A 5,985-nucleotide genomic window follows, 5' to 3' on the forward strand; every position below is an offset into this window, starting at 1 on the left:
GTTTATTCTTTATATTTTCTTGTGTGTGTGTGTGTGTTTTTTTTTTTTTTTTTTTTTCGGTCGTTTTGCTTGTTTAATCTTTTTTTTCCCCATATTATCCTCCTTCCTAGTTCCTTTGCTCACCTCCCCTTCACCCCCCTACCTCACTATAATTCTCCCATCACTCATTCCTCACCATCCACTCACTGTCTCACTCATTATCAACTCTACTCTATCACCATTCGCTCACTCACTATCAACTGCACTCTATCACCATTCACTCACTTACTATGAACTCTACTCACTGTTTCACTCACATCAACTCGACAAACACACTATCTCACTCACTATCACCTTTCATTCACTGTCTCACTATCACCATCCACTCACTATCAACTGCACTCACTGTCTCACTCACTATCAACTCTTTCTTTCACAATCCTCTGTCCTTTCCATCCTCCTTCGATGCCGCAGCCCCCTTCCCCCGAACACGGTGCATTGCTGTGCAGTCCTCAACTGCGTATTTAAAGCAAAACACGGGATTCCTCCCTTGAAGGACGCCTGGTGGTATTTTAGAATGAGTTACGCTAGTTTTCATTCTTGTCGAGTCTACACGCGATGTATTGAAGGAATTTATTTTATTTAAGAATTGTTAGACGCTCTGATTTCAGTGAGTTGTTGCTGAAGTATTAATGATGAAGTGTTGCTGATATTTACGTTATTATTATATTATTATTATTATTATTATTATTATTATTATTATTATTATTATTATTATTACTTAGAACACAAAAACAAGAAGGCGGTTCATATTATATACCACCCTGTCTGTTGCTATATATATATATATATATATATATATATATTATATATATATATATATATATATATATATATACGTATATATTTATATATGAGAGAGAGAGAGAGAGAGGAACGATTAAAAAAAGCTGGGAGAACATTTACTTTTTATATATATATATATATATATATATATATATATATATATATATATATATATATATATATAGTCACTGTGAGTCACCCAACCATCCAACCAACTTCCTCGACGTCTTCCGCCCCGCCCCCCCCCCCCCCCCCCCCCATTCAGCGTTACGTAATATTTTTCTGGACGTAGTTTCACCGTATATTTTCTTGTATTCTATATGCTTTGAAGAGCTCTCATGTGAACCCGTGTGCGTATGTGCAGTGTTTGCGATATTTCGTCACTATGCGTCTAATACCGAAGTATTTGTGCTTTTATTTTATTTTCTTTATTTTATTTATCTATTTTTTATTACCGGAGACGAAGAAGTACATTGGACGATAATTTTGATTTTAAATTATAGAGAACATTACATGCTAGCCTTCACAAAGTCCTTCAGTATTACATCAAATATTGCCTTCAAATGTAGTACCCCGCAAAACCGCCATGATAAAGTAGCTATGTAAAGTCTCTCTCTCTCTTCTCTCTCTCTGCTCTCTCTCTCTCTCTCTCTCTATTAGAATGTGGCCCCAAAGCCGACATGATCAAGTATCTATGTAAAGTTTTTTTCTCTCTCATTATCCGGAAACTGAACGCGCCTACGTTTCCTCCTCTACCTACCCCCCCCCCCCCCCCCCCCCCCTTCCCCCATCGATCGCCGACTGGGACTTTAGCCAATCGCGTGGCAGCTTCGCCCTCGGCTGACCGATGACGTCACGGCTACGTTTCTTACCCGGGTCACTAGCGCGTTTATTTACCATCCTGGTTTTAAAAAAAAGGAAAAAAAAAAACGTTCGGTGGCGTTGAGTGTGTCGATCTTTGTAGGAAGGTATTTCTAATAAATGGTGTAGTAAGCTGAATATCAAGTAATAATACGTACTACTACAAGGATTTTATTTTAAAGTTAAGATTTCGATGCAGACTCAGAGAAGGGGAGATACTTATGATTTATAAGTAGGATTTTATAAGTACTGGCCTGCGTTTACTTAAATGGATAAAAAGTAGCATGGTCAAGACTTACAATGCAAAATTACGGATTACTGTTCAAAGAATATAGTAGATGTTCTGGCTGCTTTACTTAAATGGATAAAAAGTAGCATGGTCAAGACTTACAATGCAAAATTAAACGGGATTTTACGTTCAAAGACAATATAGTGTTTTAATGGGCCTTTTATACTTGAGACATCCTGTTTTAACAAGAATTTATTTACACGCACGCACACACACACACACACACATATATATATATATATATATATGACTGGTAAAAGTGTTCTGTAACAACAGAATTCCATCTAATAAAAGGAGCCCATAAAAAACACCAAAATGTAGAGAGAAAAGTTACTATATTTCAGAGACTGCTGTCTCTCTCTTTCAGGTATATGAATGAGAAAAGTTTACAGAAAGGGTGGTATTTATACCAAGAGATTCGTCCAAAGTAAGCCAATTTAGGTCACCCCCGCTGATAATCTTCCTTTAATCTTCTTAAGCGTTGGTTGAATGAACACTGCGTCGACGATGTCCGAGGTCCAATTCCCTTTTGAGATGTTCATATCTGCTTCTCTTTTATTAGGCCGATTCCATCATTTGACTTGTACCGGCAGTTGCTGCTATAAATTACACGTGACATATTCCAGTTTATTCTATGGTTATGTTCATTTATATGATTGAAAATAGCCGAGTTCTGTTTGTCCATACCTAACTGACCGTTTGTGTTGTATTAATCTCTGGGGAAGTGATTTACCTGTAAATCCGATGTAAGATTGGTCACAGTCCTGGCACTGGGATCTCATATACCCCAGAGTCTTTGGGCGATGTCTTTTGTTTGGACGTTAATCAGGGATTTGCTAAGGTATTTGGGTAGGTAAATGCAAAAGGGTTGGATTTCCCAAGGGTGTGAGTTACTCTCTTAATCGTCTCCAGGTGGGGTAATTTTTATTTTATTGTTGGGTGTCTCTGGTCTTATTTGTGGGGACGAATCTCTTGGTATAAATACCACCCTTTCTGTAAACTTTTCTCATTCATATACCCTGAAGAGAGAGACAGCAGTCTCTGAAATATAGTACTTTTTCTCTACATTTTGGTTTTGTGTTTTTATGGGCTCCTTTTATTAGTATATATATATATATATATATATATAATATATATATATATATATATATATATATATATATATATATATATATATATATATATATATATATATATATATAGATATATATATATATATATATATATATATAATGTTTTTTTGCCACGAAGGAAAAAATGAAAAAGCGAGATAGCCAAGTACTTTCGGTCCTGTTCGGACCCAGTTTGCCCCAGTTTGCCTCAGTAAAGGGTCCGAACAGGACCGAAAGTACTTGGCTATCTCGCTTTTCATTTTTTTCCTTCGTGGCAAAAAACCTTTATTTATACATAGCATCACGTTTTATATACTTCGTGATCAAGTTATTCATATATATATATATATATATATATATATATATATTATGTATATATGTAGTATATACTATTTATTTATTTAAATAAATATGTATATATATATATATATATATATATATATATATTTATATATTGTACACGTATAAGTATATATTATGTATACACATACATACATATATATTAGCTCTAAAACATTGCAACATATCGTCCAATAACGCCACGATTCGACCAACACCAGCCGCTTCCAACCTCACGATGACTTCAGTTATTCTTTGTCAAAAACATGCTATCTCTGTTCCCGAGGCAGCTGTTGTTGTTGTTGTTGGTGTGTTTGTTGTTTATGTTTACGCAACCAGCTTTAAGATAAAGATAAAAGAGCCAAGGTCAGCTTGAATCGAGAAAGGTTTGGTTTTCTGTTGACAAAATTAAGTCTACTTTCACTAGTGCGTTGTGATCTTGAAGGGAAATTCTCTCTCTCTCTCTCTCTCTCTCTCTCCTCTCTCTCTCTCTCTCTCTCTCTCTCTCTCTCTCTCTCCTCGATGCGGTGTCGTTATCGATAATGTAAGTCGTGTGGATGTGAACGTAATTGACACCAACGATTTCCTGAGTTGATGCAAACATAACTTTATTAAAAATCCCAATTTTTTGTATGATATATAATATAGAATATATATATATATATATATATATATATAGATATATATATATGTATATATATATCTATCTATGTTATATAGTGCCCTCTATAGTACTTACCTTTACGTCTAATGCGGTAATACCAATATGATGTATATTATATTGTAAATAAAATGTATATGATATATATGCCATGCCAGCTTCCATATTATTACTCGTAGAAAAAAAAATCAAACATTGTTTAATAGTACTTTTCATGAGGATTCCAAATATGCTCGTACTTTTCTTCTACGGTGAAAAATAACGGTGATATTACGTTTTAAACAGTGCCGGCCTATGGTTGTCCGGCTGGCTAGTGTGATATATAATCCTATATAATTAACTCAACTACGTTTACTACGGTTAAGTAATACGTCTTTTGTGTGGTTTTTGCCAAATATTACTTTAGAGGGGTATAGTGCCGTCGGTGCACCTCATGCGATGCACTGTAGGCATTACTTAAGGTTCTTTGCAGCGTACCTTCGGCCCCTAGCTGCAACCCCTTTCGTTCATTTTACTGTACTTCCTTCCATTTAATCTTTCTTCCATCTTACTTTCTACCTTCTCCTAATAGTTGTTTCATATCGCAACTGCTTCGAGGTTTTCCTCCTTTTACTGTCAATTTCCATTTCAGCGCTGAATGAACTCCTAGGTCCCAGTGCTTGGCCTGTGGCCTAAATTCTATATTCAACTCGTTTCTATATTCAATATTCATATTCTCTTTCTTCCATCTTACTTTTCACCCTTTCCTAATAATTGTTTCATTAGTGCAATTTCCGTTTTTTGTTTTTTTTTAGTTTTTTTACTGTCAATTTCCTGTCATCTTTGTCATTGCGGCTCTGACGGAACCACATTTTGATGATTAAATTAACAACTCTTCGAGCTAGAAAGATTGGTGACCCATGCCCTACAGGGGAACGTGAATGGGTTCTCCCTTTGCTTCTCATGCCCCACAGCATACCCAACGAACCGCGTTCGTTTGGCACTTCGTAGGTATTTCTGCCTTTTATGAGGAAAGCAGCATAGGCGAGATTTGCTTAGCCCTCGTCTCCTGTGGATGGCTTATGGATGCATGCATGCATGTATGTGTGTAGGCATAGACAAGCTATACACACAAACAGTATATGTATGTATAATTTATATTTACTATGTATTTATGTAATCCTTCTTTAATGCCCTGGAAATAAAGTCGAAACCGGTCTGGACCTGCACCCAGTCTCATACTTTTCATGTGTGTGTGTATATATATATATATATATATATATATATATATATATATTATATTATATGATATGTATTGTGTGTATTTGTTTGTCAACTATTCACTGTTTAACAAATGAATGACCTTTTGGAACGGTATATTTAACAAAATGCTACTTTCAGCAATAAAATTAACGCTTAATAATCTACGAGTATATATCGCATATGAGGGTCTTATCAAGCATTCTAAAATAAATAAATAAATAAAAGAAACCGTAGAAGCGATACGCTGGACCAAAGGACTTCGCAGCAAGCCGAACCCGAGTTATTTATTCCCAGCAGGATACGCGTCAGCTCCGAAACTGACCTAGTTTTGTCAGAACGAGGGCATCGCCGTATTATTTTCGGATTTCATTTCAGTACGGGTCAAGGTCGCCTCTTTTCTCCTCTCTTCCTTTTCCCCCCCAAAAAAAATCTAATCACGCTGATTGGGTCGATTTTCGCGTCATGGGCCGTTCTTCCTGAACCCTTGCCCCCCCCCCCCCCCCCCCCCTCCCCCTCTCTCTCTCTCTCTCTCTCTCTTCTCTCTCTCTCTCTCTCTCTCTCTCTTTATATACTATATATACATACATACATATACATACATGTACTCATTTCTCTATATCTATCGGTCCATCTATGTGTATTTATGTATACATACA

The sequence above is a fragment of the Macrobrachium nipponense genome, chromosome 44 (genome assembly GCF_015104395.2).
Source record: "Macrobrachium nipponense isolate FS-2020 chromosome 44, ASM1510439v2, whole genome shotgun sequence".
NCBI lineage: Eukaryota > Metazoa > Arthropoda > Malacostraca > Decapoda > Palaemonidae > Macrobrachium > Macrobrachium nipponense.